Below are 23,339 nucleotides of genomic sequence, written 5' to 3'. Positions count from 1 at the left end.
ATGTGATAGGCAGTCGCTGCACTACAAGTCCCAGCATGCCCCCCACATACGCGCGATAGGCAGTCGCTGCACTACAAGTCCCAGCATGGCCCGCTCGTAAAATGTGTGATAGTCAGTCGCTGCACTACAAGTCCCAGCATGGCCCACCCGTACAATGTGTGATTGGCAGTCACGGCACTACAAGTCCCAGCATGGCCGTCCTCCCAATGTCTGATAGGCAGTCGCTGCACTACAAGTCCCAGTATTGGTCGCCCGTACAATGTGTCATAGGCAGTTGCTGCATTACAACTCCCAGCATGGCCCGCCCATAAAATGTGTGATAGGCAGTCGCTGCACCACGAGTCCCAGCATGGCCCGCCCATACAATGTGTGATAGGCAGTCGCTGCAATACAAGTCCCAGCATGGCCCGCCTGTACAATATGTGATAGGAAGTCGCTGCACTACAAGTCCCAGCATGGCCCGCCCGTAAAATGTTTGATAGGCAGTTGCTGCGCTACAAGTCCCAGCGTGGCCCGCCCCACAATGTGTGATAGTAGCTGCACTACAAGTCCCAGCATGGACCACCCATACGTGTGAGAGGCAGTCGCTGCACTACATGTCCCAGCATGGCCCGCCTGTACAATATGTGATAGTAGCTGCACTACAAGTCCCAGCATGGCCCGCCCAATGTAGGATAGGCAGTTGCTGCACTACAAGTCCCAACATGGCCCCGCCCGTAAAATGTGAATTAGGCAGTCGCTGCACTACAAGTCCCAGAATGGCCCGTCCGTACAATGTGTGATAGGCAGTCTCTGCACTACAAGTCCCAGCATGGCCCGTCCATAAAATGTGTGATAGGCAGTCGCTGCACTACATGTCCCAGCATGGCGCGCCTGTACAATGTGTGATAGGCAGTTGCTACACTACAAGTCCCAGCATGGCCGCCATTAAAACGTGTGATAGGCAACCGCTGCACTACAAGTCCCAGCATGACCCACCCCTACAATGGGATATAGGCAGTCGCTGCACTACAAGTCGAAGCATGGCCCGCCTGTACAATGTGTGATGGTCAGTTGCTGCACTACAAGTCCCAGCACAGCCCGCTCAGAAAAATGTGTGATAGGCAGTCGCTGCACTAAAAGTCCCTGCATGGTCCGCCTGTACAATGTGTGATAAGCAGTCACTGCACTACAAGTCCCAGCATGGACCACCCATACGTGTGATAGGCATTCGCTGCACTACAAGTTCCAGCATGGCCCGCCCATAAAATGTGTGATAGGCAGTCGCTGCACTACAAGACCCAGCATGGCCCACCCGTACAATATGTGATAGGCAGTCGCTGCACCAAAAGTCCCAGCATGGCCCGCCTGTACAATGTGTGATAGGCAGTCACTACACTACAAGTCCCAGCATGGCCGCCATTAAAACGTGTGATAGGAATTCGCTGCACTACAAGTCCCAGCATGACCCGCCCCTACAATGTGTGATAGGCAGTCGCTGCACTACAAGTCGCAGCATAGCCCGCCTGTACAATGTGTGATGGTCAGTAGCTGCACTACAAGTACCAGCATGGACCGCCTGTACAATGTGTGATAGGCAGTCGCTGCACTACAAGTCCCAGCATGCCCATGTGTAAAATGTGATAGGCAGTCGCTGCACTACAAGTCACTGCATGGATAGCCCATACAATGTGTGATAAGCAGTTGTTGCACTACAAGTCCCAGCATGGCCAACCCATACAATGTGTGATAGGCAGTCGCTGCACTACAAGTCCCAGCATGGCCCTCCTGTACAATGTATGATAAGAAGTTGCTGCACTACAAGTACCAGCATGGCCCGTGCAATGTGTGATAAGAAGTCGCTGCACTACAAGTCTCAGCATGGCTCACCCATAAAATGTGAGATAGGCAGTCGCTGCAGTATAAGTCCCAGCATGGCCCGCCCATAAAATGCCCATAAATTTTTTTTTTGTTCCTGCAAAGCAAACAACAATGGTTAACAACAGAACACAGTCACAGTCCTTCCCTACCTCCTTTGCCTCCCTTCCTGCATTCCTTCCTTCCTTCCTTCCTTCCTTTCTTTCTTTCTTTCTTTCTTTCTTTCTTTCTTTCCTTTCTTCCTTCCTTCCATCCATTCCCTCCCTTTTTTTCCTTCTCCTCCTTCCTCCATCCCCTTCCTTCCTTCCTTCCTTCCTCCCTCCCTCCCTCCTTCCTTCCTTCCTTCTTTCCTTCCTTCCTTCTTTCCTTCCTTCCTTCTTCCTCTCCTTTTGTTCTTACCTGGCCAATTTTTAGCGCAATTTAACCACTTGCCCTCCTTAGGATTTACCCCCCTTCCTGACCAGGCTTTTTTTTGCTGTTTGGCGCTGCACTACTTCAACTGAAAATTGCGCAGTCATGCAATGCTGTACCCAAATAAAATTTTCGCACAAATAGAGCTTTCTTTTGGTGGTATTTTATCACCTGTGCGCTTTTTATTTTTTGCGCTATAAACAAAATAAACACAAAAATTTTGATAAAAACCAATATTTTCTACTTTCAGCTATAAAAAATATATCGTAAACTCAAAGTTAGTCATAAATTTAAGATAAAATGTATTCTGCTACATGTTTTTGGTAAAAAAAATCCCAGTAAGTGTATATTGATTGCTTTGTGTGAAAGTTATAGCGTCTACAAACTATGGTATAGATAATTTGAAATTTACACAGCTTTTACTTTCTGACCGCGCATCACATCTCTTGAGGTGCTAAAATACCAGGATAGAACAAACACCCCCAAATGACCCCTTTTCGGAAAGTAGACACCCTAAGCTATCTGCTGAGAGACATATTGGGGTTTATTTACTAAAGCTGGAGAGTGCAAAATCAGACTCACTTCTGCATAGAAACCAATCAGCTTCCAGGTTTCATTGCCAAAGCTTCATTGAACAAGCTGAGGTTAGAAGCTGATTGGTTTCTATGCAGAAGGGAGTCTGATTTTGGACTCTCCAGCTTTAGTAAATAAACCCCATTGTGTTCATAGAAGATTTATTTTTTTTCCACAAGTTTCTGAAAAATCACAAAAACATTTTTTTTTTTACACAAAATTGTGATTTAAATGATTCATTTCTTGCACAAGCCATGGGTATATGTAGAATTACACCCCAAAATACATTCTGCTACTTCTACCGAGTGTGAGGATACCACACGTGTGAGACTTTTTGGGAGCCTAGCCACATACAGGAGCCTGAAATCCAATGACCACTTTGAAAACCTGAAGGTGCGTAACTTCTTCATTTCACTTCCTCACTACCTATCACAGTTTTGAAGGCCCTGACATGCCAGGATAGCACCAACCCCCTCCCAAATGACCCCTTTTTGGAAAGTAGACACTCCAGGGAATTTAAAAGGAGACATGGTAAGTATTTTGCAAATCTCATTTTTTCTCACAAGGTTTTGAAATATAAAAAAGAAAAGAAAAAATATGTTTTTGCTTTCTTTCTTCATTTTTCAAAAACTTGTGGCAACAAATGAGATCTGCAAAATACTTACCATGCTTCTTATCAAATTCCTTGGGGTGTCTACTTTCCAAAAATTGGTCATTTGGGGGGGTTTGGTGCTATTCTGGCATTCCAGGGCCTCCGAAACTGTGATAGGTAGTCAGGAAGTGTAATGAGGAAATAATGCCCTTTAAAAGCCATTGGATTTTGTGGTCCTGTACTTGGCTAGACTGCCAAAATGTCTCTCACCTGTGGTACCCCCAGAATGTATTTTGGAGAGTAAAAACGTGTGGTAAAAAAATAAATTCTTCTGTTGATTCAACATGCCTCTCAGCAAATAGTTTGGGGTGTCTACTTTCCAAAAAGGGGTAATTTTGGGGGGTGGGGGCATTTTATGCCCAGCATTAGAAGTTTATGCCACACATCACTCACTCTTCTAACCACCTGAAGACCAAGCCTTTTCTGACACTTTTTGTTCACATTACAAAAATCAGTATTTTTGCTAGGAAATTAAAGTGAACCCCCAAACATTATATATTAATTTAGAGCAGACACCCTAGTAAATAAAATGGTGGGTGCTGCAATTTTTTTGTCTCACATATTACTTACACAGAGATTTTTCAAACACAATTTTTTTTAAAAATATACACTTTTTTTCATTTTAATGCACAAAAACACAATATATTGGCCAATTATTTGGTAAGATATAAAAGATGATGCTATGCTGAGTAAATAGATATTAAACATGACATGCTTTAAAATTGCGCATGCCCTATGCAATGGCGACAAACTGCATACATTTTTAATACCTATAGGCAACGCTTTAAAAGCCTTTACAAGCTACCATTGTAGATTTACAGAAAAGGTCTAGAGCTATAATTACTGCCCTCGATCTGACGTTCATTGCAATACCTCACATGCATGGTGCAATCGCTGTTTCCATACTGGCACAGGGTCAACGCTCACGACCGCAGGTGTGCGCGTGCGCGGATGGGTGAGGGTACTTTTTTTCTGATTTATTTAATTATTTTTACACTGTCCCTTTAATTTTTTTTTTTTTAATCACTTTTAATGCTATCGCAGGGAGGGGGGGGGGCATTTTCTCCCGCTGCTTGTAAAAGCAATCCTGCAGCTAATTAACCACTAGGAATGCTTTTACATGAAAGCCCATTGCCGGCTGAAAAAAATGATACCAGGATAATGCCTGCAGCTGCAGGCATCACCCTGGTATAACCATTCAAAGTCCAGTGATGTACCAGTACGTCTCTGGTCCTTGTTGGGTGTATATGCTATGTTCTTTTTTTCTTTATGCAGCCTGTGGGCTGAATGAAAAAAATGAGAAGAAATCTCTGCCAGAAAAAGTGTGTGGTATGCCCACCATTAGAATACCTCCCTGCATCCACCCACTTCTAATGGTGGGCACACATGAAATGTGCCAACAAATATAAAATATATATGCCGAAGCATAGGGGCCATCAACCCACTGGCCATCCCAGGCCCCCATGCTTTGGCATATATTCTCTTTTTTTCAACTGCGGATGAAAAATCTCATCCGACAGCACTGCACACACCTACTTATGTCTATTCTGAAAGCAAGACCCTGTTGCTGTCAGAATAAACAGGTCAGTGCTGCAGTTTGACATTCCTGCAAATAAATCAACAATGGTTAACAATAAAACATAAACTCAATAAAACAACTTTATAAGGAAAAGTGTGTGGTGGTATGCCCACCATTAGAAACCTCCCTCAATCCACCCACTTCTAATGGTGGGCACACATGAAATGTGCCAACAAATATAAAATATATATGCCGAAGCATGGGGGCCATCCACCCACTGGCCACCCCAGGCCCCCATGCTTTGGCATATATTCTCTTTTTTTCAACTGCGGTTGAAAAATCTCATCCGACAGCACTGCACACACCTACTTATGTCTATTCTGAAAGCAAGACCCTGTTGCTGTCAGAATAAACAGGTCAGTGCTGCAGTTTGACATTCCTGCAAATAAATCAACAATGGTTAACAATAAAACATTAACTCAATAAAACAACTTTTTAATTGAAATATCTCTGCAAGGAGAAATGTGTGGTGGTATGCCCACCATTAGAAAACCTCCCTGCATCCACCCACTTCTAATGGTGGGCACACATGAAATGTGCCAACAAATATAAAATATATATGCCGAAGGTTGGGCAGTGAATGGGGGAAGTACGGGTGCTGCAGAATTTGTGGGCTGCCAATCGGGATTTGCAAACACATCCGGAAGGATACTAGGGGCTCTACGGGCCTGTGTGTGAATTCTTGGTGGCTGCGGGACACTACTTGTGCTCGCCACCGCACCAGCTTGTACTGCACTTATGGGACTCGCCACGTCACCAAGTGATACTGGAGTGCTGGTATGTATAATACCAGGATGTACTAGGCCGATGGTGCTTGCCATTTCACCAAAAGGTAGCGCGGCACTAGTACTGACACTCTGCTGCATATGAGAGTCATCATGCGTTTGTACCACATGTGTGAGACTTTTTGGGAGCCTAGCCACATACAGGAGCCTGAAATCCAATGACCACTTTGAAAGCCTGAAGGTGCGTAACTTCTTCATTTCACTTCCTCACTACCTATCACAGTTTTGGAGGCCCTGAAATGCCAGGATAGCACCAAACCCAGACAAATTACCCCTTTTTGGAAAGTAGACACTCCAAAGAATTTAAAAAGAGGCATGGTAAGTATTTTGCAGATCTCATTTTTTCTCACAAGGTTTTGAAATATAAAAAAAGGAAAGAATAAATATGTTTTTGTATTTTCTTCATTTTCCAAAAACTTGTGGCAACAAACGAGATCTGCAAAATACTCAACATGTTTCTTATCAAATTCCATGGGGTGTCTACTTTCCAAAAATGGGTCATTTGGGGGGGGTTGGTGCTATGCTGGCATTCCAGGGCCTCCGAAACTGTGATAGGTAGTCAGGAAGTGTAATGAGGAAATAAAGCCCTTTAAGAGCCTGAAGGTGCTTATTGGATTTTGGGGTCCTGTGCTTGGCTAGACTGCCAAAACGTCTCTCACATGTGGTACCCCCATACTCGGGAGAAGTAGCAGAATGTATTTTGGGGAGTAATTCTACATATACCTATGGCATGTGTGAGCAATAAATTATTTAAATGACAATTTTGTGTAAAAAAATTTTTTTGTTGTCATTTTCCAAAAACTTGTGGTAAAAATATAAATTCTTCTATTGATTCAACATGCCTCTCGGCAAACAGTTTGGGGTGTCTACTTTCCAAAAAGGGGTCATTTTGGGGGGTGGGGGCATTTTATGCCCAACATTAGAAGTTTATACCACACATCACTCACTCTTCTAACCACCTGAAGACCAAGCCTTTTCTGACACTTTTTGTTCAAAAAAATCAGTATATTTGATAGGAAATTAATTTGAACCCCAAATATTATATATTTTTTTAGAGCAGACACCCTAGTGAATAAAATGGTGGGTGCTGCAATTTTTTATCTCACATATTACTCACACAGCGATTTTTGAAACGCAATTTTTTTTTCAAATATACACCTTTTTTATTTCAATGCACAAAAACACAATATATTGGCCAATTATTTGGTAAGATATAAAAGATGATGCTATGCTGACTAAATAGATACCAAACATGACATGCTTTAAAATTGCGCATGCACTGTGCAATGGCGACAAACTGCAGACATTTGTAATATCTATAGACAATGTTTAACCACTTGCACTCCTGAGGATTTACCCCCCTTAATGACCAGGCCTTTTTTTTGCTGTTTGGCGCTGCACTAATTCAAATGATAATTGCGCGGTCATGCAATGCTGTACCCAAACAAAATTTACGTCCTTTTTCTCACACAAATAGAGCTTTCTTTTGGTGGTATTTTATCACCTGTGCGCTTTTTATTTTTTGCGCTATAAACAAAATAAACACAAAAATTTTGATAAAAACCAATATTTTCTACTTTCAGCTATAAAAAATATATCGTAAACTCAAAGTTAGTCATAAATTTAAGCCAAAATGTATTCTGCTACATGTTTTTGGTAAAAAAAAATCCCAGTAAGTGTATATTGATTGCTTTGTGTGAAAGTTATAGCGTCTACAAACTATGGTATAGATAATTTGAAATTTACACAGCTTTTACTTTCTGACCGCGCATCACATCTCTTGAGGTGCTAAAATACCAGGATAGAACAAACACCCCCAAATGACCCCTTTTCGGAAAGTAGACACCCTAAGCTATCTGCTGAGAGACATATTGGGGTTTATTTACTAAAGCTGGAGAGTGCAAAATCAGACTCACTTCTGCATAGAAATCAATCAGCTTCCAGGTTTCATTGCCAAAGCTTCATTGAACAAGCTGAGGTTAGAAGCTGATTGGTTTCTATGCAGAAGGGAGTCTGATTTTGGACTCTCCAGCTTTAGTAAATAAACCCCATTGTGTTCATAGAAGATTTATTTTTTTTCCACAAGTTTCTAAAAAATCACAAAAACATTTTTTTTTTACACAAAATTGTCATTTAAATGATTTATTTCTTGCACAAGCCATGGGTATATGTAGAATTACACCCCAAAATACATTCTGCTACTTCTACCGAGTATGTGGATACCACACGTGTGAGACTTTTTCGGAGCCTAGCCACATACAGGAGCCTGAAATCCAATGACCACTTTGAAAGCCTGAAGGTGCGTAACTTCTTCATTTCACTTCCTCACTACCTATCACAGTTTTGAAGGCCCTGACATGCCAGGATAGCACCAACCCCCTCCCAAATGACCCCTTTTTGGAAAGTAGACACTCCAGGGAATTTAAAAGGAGACATGGTAAGTATTTTGCAAATCTCATTTTTTTCTCACAAGGTTTTGAAATATAAAAAAGAAAAAAAAAATATGTTTTTGTTTTCTTTCTTCATTTTGCAAAAACTTGTGGCAACAAATGAGATCTGCAAAATACTTACCATGCTTCTTATCAAATTCCATGGGGTGTCTACTTTCCAAAAATTGGTCATTTGGGGGGGGGGGTTTGGTGCTATTCTGGCATTCCAGGGCCTCCAAAACTGTGATAGGTAGTCAGGAAGTGTAATGAGGAAATAAAGCCCTTTAAAAGCCATTGGATTTTGGGGTCCTGTACTTGGCTAGACTGCCAAAATGTCTCTCACTTGTGGTGCCCCCATACTTGAGAGAAGTAGCAGAATGTATTTTGGGGAGTAAAAACTTGTGGTAAAAAAATAAATTCTTCTGTTGATTCAACATGCCTCTCAGCAAATAGTTTGGGGTGTCTACTTTCCAAAAAGGGGTAATTTTGGGGGGTGGGTGCATTTTATGCCCAGCATTAGAAGTTTATGCCACACATCACTCACTCTTCTAACCACCTGAAGACCAAGCCTTTTCTGACACTTTTTGTTCACATTACAAAAATCAGTATTTTTGCTAGGAAATTAAAGTGAACCCCCAAACATTATATATTAATTTAGAGCAGACACCCTAGTAAATAAAATGGTGGGTGCTGCAATTTTTTTTATCTCACATATTACTTACACAGAGATTTTTCAAACACAATTTTTTTGAAAAATATACACTTTTTTTCATTTTAATGCACAAAAACACAATATATTGGCCAAGTATTTGGTAAGATATAAAAGATGATGCTATGCTGAGTAAATAGATATTAAACATGACATGCTTTAAAATTGCGCATGCCCTATGCAATGGCGACAAACTGCATACATTTTTAAAATCTATAGGCAAAGCTTTAAAAGCCTTTACAAGCTACCATTTTAGATTTACAAAGAAGGTCTAGAGCAGTGGTTCTCAACCTTTCTAATGCCGCGACCCCTTAATACAGTTCCTCATGTTGTGGTGACCCCCAACCATAAAATTATTTTCATTGCTACTTCATAACTGTAATTTTGCAGTGGGAGGAGTAGTGCCATGTCATTGGTGTCAGTGGAAGGAGTAGTGCCCCATCACTGATGTCAGTGGGATGAATAGTGCCCCATTGTTGGTATCAGTGGGAGGAATAGTGCCCCGTCACTGATGTCAGTGGGATGAATAGTGCCCCATTGTTGGTATCAGTGGGGGGAATAGTGCCCCATCGTTGGTGTCAGTGGGAGGAGTAGTGCCCCATCGTTGGTGTCAGTGGGAGGAGTAGTGCCCCATCATTGGTGTCAGTGGGAGGAGTAGTGCCCCATCATTGGTGTCAGTGGGGGGAGTAGTGCCCCATCATTGGTGTCAGTGGGGGGAGTAGTGCTCCATCACTGGTGTCAGTGGGGGGAGTAGTGCCCCATCACTGGTGTCAGTGGGAGGAGTAGTGCTCCATCACTGGTGTCAGTGGGAGGAATAGTGCCACATCATTGGTGTCAGTGGGAGGAATAGTGCCCCATCATTGGTGTCAGTGGGGGGAGTAGTGCCCCATCATTGGTGTCAGTGGGGGGAGTAGTGCCCCATCATTGGTGTCAGTGGGGGGAGTAGTGCCCCATCATTGGTGTCAGTGGGGGGAGTAGTGCCCCATCATTGGTGTCAGTGGGGGGAGTAGTGCCCCATCATTGGTGTCAGTGGGGGGAGTAGTGCCCCATCATTGGTGTCAGTGGGAGGAATAGTGCCCCATCACTGGTGTCAGTGGGGGGAGTAGTGCCCCATCACTGGTGTCAGTGGGGGGAGTAGTGCCCCATCACTGGTGTCAGTGGGGGGAGTAGTGCCCCATCACTGGTGTCAGTGGGAGGAATAGTGCCACATCATTGGTGTCAGTGGGAGGAATAGTGCCCCATCACTGGTGTCAGTGGGAGGAATAGTGCCCCATCATTGGTGTCAGTGTGGTGGAGGGGAGAATAGTGCCCCATCATTGGGGTCGGGGGGGGGGGGAAATAGTGTCCCATCGTTGGTGTCAGTGGAGGGAGGAATAGTGCCCCATCATTGGTGTCAGTGGGAGGAATAGTGCCCCATCATTGATGTCAGTGTGGTGGAGGGGAGAATAGTGCCCCATCATTGGGGTCGGGGGGGGGGGAAAATAGTGCCCCATCGTTGGTGTCAGTGGGGGGAGGAATACTGCCCCATCGTTGGTGTCAGTGGGGGGAGGAATACTGCCCCATCGTTGGTGTTAGTGGGGGGAGGAATACTGCCCCATCGTTGGTGTCAGTGGGGGGAGGAATACTGCCCCATCGTTGGTGTCAGTGGGGGGAGGAATACTGCCCCATCGTTGGTGTCAGTGGGGGGAGGAATACTGCCCCATCGTTGGTGTCAGTGGGGGGAGGAATACTGCCCCATCGTTGGTGTCAGTGGGGGGAGGAATACTGCCCCATCGTTGGTGTCAGTGGGGGGAGGAATACTGCCCCATCGTTGGTGTCAGTGGGGGGAGGAATACTGCCCCATCGTTGGTGTCAGTGGGGGGAGGAATACTGCCCCATCGTTGGTGTCAGTGGGGGGAGGAATACTGCCCCATCGTTGGTGTCAGTGGGGGGAGGAATACTGCCCCATCGTTGGTGTCAGTGGGGGGAGGAATAGTGCCCCATCGTTGGTGTCAGTGGGGGGAAGAATAGTGCCCCATCGTTGGTGTCAGTGGGGGGAGGAATACTGCCCCATCGTTGGTGTCAGTGGGGGGAGGAATACTGCCCCATCGTTGGTGTCAGTGGGGGGAGGAATACTGCCCCATCGTTGGTGTCAGTGGGGGGAGGAATACTGCCCCATCGTTGGTGTCAGTGGGGGGAGGAATACTGCCCCATCGTTGGTGTCAGTGGGGGGAGGAATACTGCCCCATCGTTGGTGTCAGTGGGGGGGAGGAATAGTGCCACATCGTTGGTGTCAGTGGGGGGAGGAATAGTGCCACATCGTTGGTGTCAGTGGGGGGAGGAGTAGTGCCCCATCGTTGGTGTCAGTGGGGGGAGGAATAGTGCCCCATCGTTGGTATTAGTGACACAAATGATGGGGCACTATTCCTCCCACTGACACCAATGATACTTACCTTGCTGACCCCTGCTCCAGCCTGGGCTCGCTCTCTCACTTACCTGTCAGCTGTCTTCCTTCTCTGGCCGCTCTCCTCTTCACTCGCTCCCTCGGTCTTCTTTGATGTCCGCGCGCTGCCGCTTGGCTCCTCCTCTCCAAGCTCCACCTCCTCGCCGGTGATTGGCCACCTGTGTGCCTCTCCTGAGCTACAGTTCCGGTGGCCAATCAGCGGCGAGGAGGCGGAGCTGCTGAGCGATCTTGGAGGTGTGGCCGGGTGACAGCAGCGTATCATCCCGCCCACACATCGCCGGAGACTGCAGCGGTGTCTCGGTTCCTAAGACCATCGGAAATATGTGTTTTCCGATGGTCTTAGGCGACCCCTGGGAAATGGTCGTTCGACCCCCAAAGGGGTCGCGACCCCCAGGTTGAGAACCGCTGGTCTAGAGCTATAATTACTGCCCTCGATCTAAAGTTCATGGCAATACCTCACATGCATGGTGCAATCTCTGTTTCCATACTGGCACAGGGTCAACGCTCACGACCGCAGGTGTGCGTGTGTGCGGATGGGTGAGGGTACTTTTTTTTTCTTTTTTTTCTGATTTATTTAATTATTTTTACACTGTCCCTTTAATTTTTTTTTTTTTTATCACTTTTAATGCTATCGCAGGGAGGGGGGGGCATTTTCTCCCACTGCTTGTAAAAGCAATCCTGCAGCTAATTAACCACTAGGAATGCTTTTACATGAAAGCCCATTGCCGGCTGAAAAAAATGATACCAGGATAATGCCTGCAGCTGCAGGCATCACCCTGGTATAACCATTCAAAGTCCAGTGATGTACCAGTACGTCTCTGGTCCTTGTTGGGTGTATATGCTATGTTCTTTTTTTCTTTATGCAGCCTGTGGGCTGAATGAAAAAAAAGAGAAGAAATCTCTGCCAGAAAAAGTGTGTGGTATGCCCACCATTAGAATACCTCCCTGCATCCACCCACTTCTAATGGTGGGCACACATGAAATGTGCCAACAAATATAAAATATATATGCCGAAGCATAGGGGCCATCCACCCACTGGCCATCCCATGCTTTGGCATATATTCTCTTTTTTTCAACTGCGGATGAAAAATCTCATCCGACAGCACTGCAAACACCTACTTATGTCTATTCTGAAAGCAAGACCCTGTTGCTGTCAGAATAAACAGGTCAGTGCTGCAGTTTGACATTCCTGCAAATAAATCAACAATGGTTAACAATAAAACATAAACTCAATAAAACAACTTTATAAGGAAAAGTGTGTGGTGGTATGCCCACCATTAGAAACCTCCCTCAATCCACCCACTTCTAATGGTGGGCACACATGAAATGTGCCAACAAATATAAAATATATGTGCCGAAGCATGGGGGCCATCCACCCACTGGCCACCCCAGGCCCCCATGCTTTGGCATATATTCTCTTTTTTTCAACTGCGGATGAAAAATCTCATCCGACAGCACTGCACACACCTACTTATGTCTATTCTGAAAGCAAGACCCTGTTGCTGTCAGAATAAACAGGTCAGTGCTGCAGTTTGACATTCCTGCAAATAAATCAACAATGGTTAACAATAAAACATTAACTCAATAAAACAACTTTATAATTGAAATATCTCTGCAAGGAAAAATGTGTGGTGGTATGCCCACCATTAGAAAACCTCCCTGCAGCCACCCACTTCTAATGGTGGGCACACATGAAATGTGCCAACAAATATAAAATATATATGCCGAAGTTTGGGCAGTGAATGGGGGAAGTACGGGTGCTGCAGAATTTGTGGGCTGCCAATCGGGATTTGCAAACACATCCGCAAGGATACTAGGGGTTCTACGGGCCTGTGTGTGAATTCTTGGTGGCTGCGGGACACTACTTGTGCTCACCACCGCACCAGCTTGTACTGCACTTATGGGACTCGCCACGTCACCAAGTGATACTGCAGTGCTGGTATGTATAATACCAGGATGTACTAGGCCGATGGTGCTTGCCATTTCACCAAAAGGTAGCGCGGCACTAGTACTGACACTCTGCTGCATATGAGAGTCATCATGCGTTTGTACCACATGTGTGAGACTTTTTGGGAGCCTAGCCACATACAGGAGCCTGAAATCCAATGACCACTTTGAAAGCCTGAAGGTGCGTAACTTCTTCATTTCACTTCCTCACTACCTATCACAGTTTTGGAGGCCCTGAAATGCCAAGATAGCACCAAACCCAGACAAATTACCCCTTTTTGGAAAGTAGACACTCCAAAGAATTTAAAAAGAGGCATGGTAAGTATTTTGCAGATCTCATTTTTTCTCACAAGGTTTTGAAATATAAAAAAAGGAAAGAATAAATATGTTTTTGTATTTTCTTCATTTTCCAAAAACTTGTGGCAACAAACGAGATCTGCAAAATACTCAACATGTTTCTTATCAAATTCCATGGGGTGTCTACTTTCCAAAAATGGGTCATTTGGGGGGGGTTTGGTGCTATGCTGGCATTCCAGGGCCTCCGAAACTGTGATAGGTAGTCAGGAAGTGTAATGAGGAAATAAAGCCCTTTAAGAGCCTGAAGGTGCTTATTGGATTTTGGGGTCCTGTGCTTGGCTAGACTGCCAAAACGTCTCTCACATGTGGTACCCCCATACTCGGGAGAAGTAGCAGAATGTATTTTGGGGAGTAATTCTACATATACCTATGGCATGTGTGAGCAATAAATTATTTAAATGACAATTTTGTGTAAAAAAATTTTTTTGTTGTCATTTTCCAAAAACTTGTGGTAAAAATATAAATTCTTCTATTGATTCAACATGCCTCTCGGCAAACAGTTTGGGGTGTCTACTTTCCAAAAAGGGGTCATTTTGGGGGGTGGGGGCATTTTATGCCCAACATTAGAAGTTTATACCACACATCACTCACTCTTCTAACCACCTGAAGACCAAGCCTTTTCTGACACTTTTTGTTCAAAAAAATCAGTATATTTGATAGGAAATTAATTTGAACCCCAAATATTATATATTTTTTTAGAGCAGACACCCTAGTGAATAAAATGGTGGGTGCTGCAATTTTTTATCTCACATATTACTCACACAGCGATTTTTGAAACGCAATTTTTTTTTCAAATATACACTTTTTTTATTTCAATGCACAAAAACACAATATATTGGCCAATTATTTGGTAAGATATAAAAGATGATGCTATGCTGACTAAATAGATACCAAACATGACATGCTTTAAAATTGCGCATGCACTGTGCAATGGCGACAAACTGCAGACATTTGTAATATCTATAGACAATGTTTAACCACTTGCACTCCTGAGGATTTACCCCCCTTAATGACCAGGCCTTTTTTTTGCTGTTTGGCGCTGCACTACTTCAAATGATAATTGCGCGGTCATGCAATGCTGTACCCAAACAAAATTTACGTCCTTTTTCTCATACAAATAGAGCTTTCTTTTGGTGGTATTTTATCACCTGTGCGCTTTTTATTTTTTGCGCTATAAACAAAATAAACACAAAAATTTTGATAAAAACCAATATTTTCTACTTTCAGCTATAAAAAATATATCGTAAACTCAAAGTTAGTCATAAATTTAAGCCAAAATGTATTCTGCTAAATGTTTTTGGTAAAAAAAAATCCCAGTAAGTGTATATTGATTGCTTTGTGTGAAAGTTATAGCGTCTACAAACTATGGTATAGATAATTTGAAATTTACACAGCTTTTACTTTCTGACCGCGCATCACATCTCTTGAGGTGCTAAAATACCAGGATAGAACAAACACCCCCAAATGACCCCTTTTCGGAAAGTAGACACCCTAAGCTATCTGCTGAGAGACATATTGGGGTTTATTTACTAAAGCTGGAGAGTGCAAAATCAGACTCACTTCTGCATAGAAATCAATCAGCTTCCAGGTTTCATTGCCAAAGCTTCATTGAACAAGCTGAGGTTAGAAGCTGATTGGTTTCTATGCAGAAGGGAGTCTGATTTTGGACTCTCCAGCTTTAGTAAATAAACCCCATTGTGTTCATAGAAGATTTATTTTTTTTCCACAAGTTTCTGAAAAATCACAAAAACATTTTTTTTTTACACAAAATTGTCATTTAAATGATTTATTTCTTGCACAAGCCATGGGTATATGTAGAATTACACCCCAAAATACATTCTGCTACTTCTACCGAGTATGTGGATACCACACGTGTGAGACTTTTTCGGAGCCTAGCCACATACAGGAGCCTGAAATCCAATGACCACTTTGAAAGCCTGAAGGTGCGTAACTTCTTCATTTCACTTCCTCACTACCTATCACAGTTTTGAAGGCCCTGACATGCCAGGATAGCACCAACCCCCTCCCAAATGACCCCTTTTTGGAAAGTAGACACTCCAGGGAATTTAAAAGGAGACATGGTAAGTATTTTGCAAATCTCATTTTTTTCTCACAAGGTTTTGAAATATAAAAAAGAAAAAAAAAATATGTTTTTGTTTTCTTTCTTCATTTTGCAAAAACTTGTGGCAACAAATGAGATCTGCAAAATACTTACTATGCTTCTTATCAAATTCCATGGGGTGTCCACTTTCCAAAAATTGGTCATTTGGGGGGGGGGGGGTTTGGTGCTATTCTGGCATTCCAGGGCCTCTGAAACTGTGATAGGTAGTCAGGAAGTGTAATGAGGAAATAAAGCCCTTTAAAAGCAATTGGATTTTGGGGTCCTGTACTTGGCTAGACTGCCAAAATGTCTCTCACATGTGGTACCCCCATACTTGAGAGAAGTAGCAGAATGTATTTTGGGGAGTAAAAACTTGTGGTAAAAAAATAAATTCTTCTGTTGATTCAACATGCCTCTCAGCAAATAGTTTGGGGTGTCTACTTTCCAAAAAGGGGTAATTTTGGGGGGTGGGTGCATTTTATGCCCAGCATTAGAAGTTTATGCCACACATCACTCACTCTTCTAACCACCTGAAGACCAAGCCTTTTCTGACACTTTTTGTTCACATTACAAAAATCAGTATTTTTGCTAGGAAATTAAAGTGAACCCCCAAACATTATCTATTAATTTAGAGCAGACACCCTAGTAAATAAAATGGTGGGTGCTGCAATTTTTTTTATCTCACATATTACTTACACAGAGATTTTTCAAACACAATTTTTTTGAAAAATATACACTTTTTTTCATTTTAATGCACAAAAACACAATATATTGGCCAAGTATTTGGTAAGATATAAAAGATGATGCTATGCTGAGTAAATAGATATTAAACATGACATGCTTTAAAATTGCGCATGCCCTATGCAATGGCGACAAACTGCATACATTTTTAAAATCTATAGGCAAAGCTTTAAAAGCCTTTACAAGCTACCATTTTAGATTTACAAAGAAGGTCTAGAGCTATAATTACTGCCCTCGATCTAAAGTTCATGGCAATACCTCACATGCATGGTGCAATCTCTGTTTCCATACTGGCACAGGGTCAACGCTCACGACCGCAGGTGTGCGTGTGTGCGGATGGGTGAGGGTACTTTTTTTTTCTTTTTTTTCTGATTTATTTAATTATTTTTACACTGTCCCTTTAATTTTTTTTTTTTTTATCACTTTTAATGCTATCGCAGGGAGGGGGGGGCATTTTCTCCCACTGCTTGTAAAAGCAATCCTGCAGCTAATTAACCACTAGGAATGCTTTTACATGAAAGCCCATTGCCGGCTGAAAAAAATGATACCAGGATACTGCCTGCAGCTGCAGGCATCACCCTGGTATAACCATTCAAAGTCCAGTGATGTACCAGTACGTCTCTGGTCCTTGTTGGGTGTATATGCTATGTTCTTTTTTTCTTTATGCAGCCTGTGGGCTGAATGAAAAAAAAGAGAAGAAATCTCTGCCAGAAAAAGTGTGTGGTATGCCCACCATTAGAATACCTCCCTGCATCCACCCACTTCTAATGGTGGGCACACATGAAATGTGCCAACAAATATAAAATATATATGCCGAAGCATAGGGGCCATCCACCCACTGGCCATCCCATGCTTTGGCATATATTCTCTTTTTTTCAACTGCGGATGAAAAATCTCATCCGACAGCACTGCAAACACCTACTTATGTCTATTCTGAAAGCAAGACCCTGTTGCTGTCAGAATAAACAGGTCAGTGCTGCAGTTTGACATTCCTGCAAATAAATCAACAATGGTTAACAATAAAACATAAACTCAATAAAACAACTTTATAAGGAAAAGTGTGTGGTGGTATGCCCACCATTAGAAACCTCCCTCAATCCACCCACTTCTAATGGTGGGCACACATGAAATGTGCCAACAAATATAAAATATATGTGCCGAAGCATGGGGGCCATCCACCCACTGGCCACCCCAGGCCCCCATGCTTTGGCATATATTCTCTTTTTTTCAACTGCGGATGAAAAATCTCATCCGACAGCACTGCACACACCTACTTATGTCTATTCTGAAAGCAAGACCCTGTTGCTGTCAGAATAAACAGGTCAGTGCTGCAGTTTGACATTCCTGCAAATAAATCAACAATGGTTAACAATACAACATAAACTCAATAAAACAACTTTATAAGGAAAAGTGTGTGGTGGTATGCCCACCATTAGAAACCTCCCTCAATCCACCCACTTCTAATGGTGGGCACACATGAAATGTGCCAACAAATATAAAATATATATGCCGAAGCATGGGGGCCATCCACCCACTGGCCACCCCAGGCCCCCATGCTTTGGCATATATTCTCTTTTTTTCAACTGCGGATGAAAAATCGCATCCGACAGCACTGCACACACCTACTTATGTCTATTCTGAAAGCAAGACCCTGTTGCTGTCAGAATAAACAGGTCAGTGCTGCAGTTTGACATTCCTGCAAATAAATCAACAATGGTTAACAATAAAACATTAACTCAATAAAACAACTTTATAATTGAAATATCTCTGCAAGGAAAAATGTGTGGTGGTATGCCCACCATTAGAAAACCTCCCTGCATCCACCCACTTCTAATGGTGGGCACACATGAAATGTGCCAACAAATATAAAATATATATGCCGAAGGTTGGGCAGTGAATGGGAGAAGTACAGGTGCTGCTGAATTTGTGGGCTGCCAATCGGGATTTGCAAACACATCTGGAAGGACACTAGGGGCTCTACGGGCCTGTGTGTGAATTCTTGGTGGCTGCGGGACACTACTTGTGCTCGCCACCGCACCAGCTTGTACTGCACTTATGGGACTCGCCACGTCACCAAGTGATACTGCAGTGCTGGTATGTACAATACCAGGATGTACTAGGCCGATGGTGCTTGCCATTTCACCAAAAGGTAGCGCGGCACTAGTACTGACACTCTGCTGCATATGAGAGTCATCATGCGTTTGTACCACCTCAGCAACCTGGAAATGGGGTCGGGTACACCTGATCTTAGCAAGGACCTTTTCTCCGTCATCTGAGCTAACTGTCAGGGTGCCGCTGCTGTCTACAGGCTCATATTCTGAGGGAGATTCTGTCAGTCAGTCTTCCCCTTCGCTCTCACCTGACATGCTCAGAATCCTGTAGGCCTCTCCACTAAAGTACCTTTGGTTGGACATTTTGGCCACTAAATGTATATGTACCTAGTGTGACTCATGACAAAAAGAGGGCCTAGCTGTCAAGGACTGCTTGAACCGCTACAAAAAATTTACCGACAAGTGCTAACAGAGATCAGGCCTGATTCTGTGAACACTGCGGTTTTGTGTGTAATTTATCAAGTGACAGTTATCTACTGACACTGCACTTGCTGGGGGAGGGATGGGGGAGTAGGGGTTAAACGCAGGTGCTGGCAGGTGTCGGGGCTGATCCCGCTAACGCTGCATTTTTGGGGACACTATACTAATGTGAACGCTGGTGTAGCGCTGAACTGATCAAAGATATTGATCCAATCAGACACTATACTAGCAATAGAGGTTTAGTGTGCAAGTGAGCATGTTCCTGGCAATCAAGGGGTTAAATGTGATTACTGGTGTACTAGCGGGCTATCTGACGCTATCTGGGAGGGGCGCTAACACTATCAGAAGTCGCCAGCAACACTAATACAGTGATCAGTAAAAATCTGTGCACTGTAAACAATGACACTGGTGACAGGGAAGTGAAGGGGTTAACTGGGGGGGTGATCAATGGGTTAAATGTGACCTAGGTGTGTTCTGTTAGTGTAGTGCTTTGTACTCATGTTTTCTGTGTCTTCTTCTCTCTCTGGGACGGAATGTGCCCAGGCAGAGAAGATTTACATCATATCCTGTCCTGTGTAACTGTCAACACAGGACAGGATAGGACAGGGACCGATCATTCAACTTCAGCCGGATATCACTGGCTAAAATTGAATGAGTGGTCCCTCGGGGATCGAATCGTGACACCCGCGGGAGCATGGGAGCGCGAATGATGTCTAGAAACGTGATATTGCACAGCGGTGCCACCCTGCTGCAGTATATGTACTGTGGCTGGTTGGCAACCGGTTAAAACACACCCCTCCTCTCTCACCCCCCCCCATCACCAAGTGTCCTATCAAGACTTGCATCTGTTTTTTTACATTTATACATTTCATACAATTAAATTTTTTACATTTATACAATTTTTTTTTTTCAAATATCAACTTCTAAAAACATCTTATATAACTACATTTCTTACACATATATATTTTTTTTTTTTTCTTATCAAACATCAATTACTAATAAAGATAACAAAAAATAATAATACGATACCATTTTTAGCGCAATTTAAAACACACCCCTCCTCTCTCACCCCCATCACTTAGTGTCCTATCAAGACATTCCCCTGTTTTTTGACATTTATAAATTTTACACAATTAAATTTTTTAAATATATACAATTTTTTCTTGGGGGGGGTTCAAATATCAACTTCTAAGAACATTTTATATAACGACATTTCCTACATATACATATATATATATTTTTTTATATATATATATATATTTTTTTATATTATTTTTTTTTTCTTATCAAACATCAACTACTAATAAAGATAATATAAAATAATAATACGATACAATTTTTAGTGCAATTTAAAACACATCCCTCCACTCTCACCCCCCCCCCATCCCCCATCACTAAGTGACCTATCAAGATTTTCCCGTTTTTTGACATTTATACATTTTATAAAATTACATTTTTTAAATATATACAATTATTTTTTTTTGGGGGGGTTCAAATATCAACTTCTAAGAACATTTTATATAACTACATTTCTTACATATACATATATTTTATTTTTTTTTTGAGGTTTTTTTTTTTTTTTATTTTTTTTTTTTTTTAGATTTTTTTTTTTCTTATCAAACATCAACTACTAACAAAGATAATAAAAAATAATAATACGATCGATGGACTTTTCCTCCTCTTCATCTCCATTTCTGCCAGTGATGTTATTCAGGCATCTGGAAATATAGAGAAAAGATCGTTACACATTATGGACTAAAACCACATGGAATTCACCATCTTCATCCATTTCAACATCAAACCAAAGGATCATGTCCTCAATCTGCATGTTCAAGACTTCCTGGATGTTGAGTCTCCGTGGCTCTTGTGCATTAGGGATAGCTGCCCGGCAAATGGGACACGTGGCGCTCTCCCTGATCCATCTTTGGATGCAGGCAGGGTGGAAAACATGAGAGCACTGGAGAACCCTAGTCTCCTCTCCAGCGCCGTATTCAGCCAAACAGATGGAACAAGTCGGCTGCTCCTCACCCTGCTGCTCCATAGCCGGTGGTCCCTCTTGTACCGGGTTGTTGGCAGCCTCCCTAATGCGATCTCTTGGAGAACGGCGTCTGCGAATAGCATTGGCGTCCTCCCGTCTCCGACGACGTTGCCCTCTGGACCTTGTCCTATGAGCAATCGGAGACTCTCGGCCTTCCCGAGCTGATGATCTGCGCCTTGAAGGTCGTGGCATCCTGATGGTGTTGGATGCCAATGTACCTAAAAAAAAGCTAAAAAATGACAATATTAATAATAATATTGTAAACAATAACAGTATAATACTGATGGCAATATCAATTTTTAAGAATAATGAAAATCGCAGTTGTCGCAGGAGACGTGCTCTGGCGATGTGCATCGGTCGGCGACCTGTGCAGGAGTGATCTGATTGCCACTTCCTGTCCGGGGTCCTGCTGTGTTTGGGCTGCCTTTTGTTATGCCTGATGACTTGCAATTTTTTTTCGGTCATGAAACGCTATATTTTGATAAATTTGATATTATTCTATAGATTTTACATAGAATGAAATATTACTGTGGCCATTTTAAAGTTATTTTTCAATTTTGCCACTAGATGGCACTGTGTGGGCATTCTGCACGGCTGTAATACCGCTGGTTGCCATGGATGTCTCCCTTCCTGATCGGCTCCATACAGGGCATACGAAGTTGTTGCTGGCTTTTAACGGCCATGTCTTCCTATATTTCTGTATAGGAGGCTAATCCCGGAGCTGAGGCAGAAAACGGACAGTCCCCAGAGACGATAGGAGCGGTCGGCTGTCGGCATAACGGTCACCGAGGAGAACAGAGCTGAGCAGGTAGGAGATAGAGCGGGAAGGAGAGCCGGGGGTGGTGCTGAGGAGGGGCCGGGGTGGTGAGGAGAAGGCTGGGCCTGCTGGGTGGTGTAGTCCGCAGGGGGTGTTGTGGAGGGGGCTATGTATGGAGTGTGTTATAGAGGTGATGATATCCGGCTATAGAGGTGATGATATCCAGGAGAGGGACAGACGTAGCTGGATCTCCCCCATTATGTGCCCCCATCACCCCCCAGTGTCCCCTCATCTTCCAGTCCCCCTCCCCCCCTCAGGCCTGCCCAGGGTACAGCTCATTGCTTTCCTTTCCTGACTTTGTTGCTGGATAGCAGGCGGCTGCAAGTGTGGTGATGAGGATCCCACCTTTAGGCCCCGTTCACCTCTGGTGATTTGGGATGGCAATTGTGTTTGTTCCTGCGATTCGGAAATCGCACTGCAATCCTGGCGTGTGTTTGTGTGCCATCCATTATTAATGACACCTCAGACGTAGGAGCTTCTTTTGGGCGACAAGCTGGAGGAAGAACCGCGCCGCGTTCGAAGTGACATTATAAATGAATGAGACGCAAACAGACGTGGTACGCTTTGCCAGGATTGCAGGGCGATATGGAACGGCAGCAACTCTGCCCCATGATCCCGAATTGCCAGATGTGAATGGCCATCCGAAGCCTTAGAGTCCTGGTGCCCAACACACGGCCCCCCGGCCCTCTGCGTGTTGCTGGCGGGCTTTTGGGCACCAGGTACAGAGAAGAATGGCAGCAGAGTGGTGGGCACTTGATGGCTCTCTGTTCTGCTCTGTGTTCCAGCTCCTGCACTGAGGAGACACACTGTACTATGGATGGAGTTATCTCTGTCCCCAGTACATGTCCCAGCCTGGGAGAGGGAGAGCAACGCAGGAGCCTGTGATCAGGTAAGGTGGATGGGGGAGGGGGTTAATATTCACTGCTATGGACAGTAATGGGGAAAGTAGGGGGAGGATAATTTATAAGGGGGTTACTTTCACCGCCCTGATCAGTAATGGGGAGGGGGGGGTGAATTGTGAGGGGTTAACTTTCACTGTCATGATTAGGGAAGATTATGGAGGGGTTAAAGCGGAGTTCCACTCAAAAGCTCAAGCTCCCCTTATTTGCCCCTCCCCCTCTCTACTGCAATATTTGTCACCTTTTGTGGGGGTAGCGGGTACCTGGTTTGGCATGTACCCGCTCCCACTTCCATCTCAGTACGCCGTGGTTAAATGACTTGGAAGTTGGGCCCCCTCCTTGCTCCCGCAATGTCCTGGGAACTTTCACAGGTCCCAGGAGACTGCTGGACCAATCAGGAGGCGCAGCACTACTCATGCATGCGCAGTGGGCACCAGGCTGTGAAGCCTCAAGCTCTCACAGCCTGGTGC

General features: G+C 43.8%; 1 long non-coding RNA gene across 2 annotated transcripts in view; it reads left to right on the top strand.

Annotated features, from left to right (window-relative positions):
- Nucleotides 1–23,339, top strand: part of LOC149455955 (uncharacterized) — a 305,136-nt gene that overhangs the window by 77,905 nt on the left and 203,892 nt on the right. For both annotated transcript variants that reach the window (XR_016313987.1, XR_016313986.1), the window contains exon 3: nt 21,859–21,961. This is a non-coding gene — a long non-coding RNA (uncharacterized LOC149455955). The remainder of the gene's footprint in view (nt 1–21,858; nt 21,962–23,339) is intronic.

The sequence above is a fragment of the Staurois parvus genome, unplaced genomic scaffold (genome assembly GCF_062004578.1).
Source record: "Staurois parvus isolate SC_StPar_1 unplaced genomic scaffold, SC_StPar_1.0 ptg000380l, whole genome shotgun sequence".
NCBI classification, from domain to species: domain Eukaryota; kingdom Metazoa; phylum Chordata; class Amphibia; order Anura; family Ranidae; genus Staurois; species Staurois parvus.
Note: the sequence above shows the minus strand (reverse complement) of the source record. Positions and strands in the feature narration are given on the sequence as shown.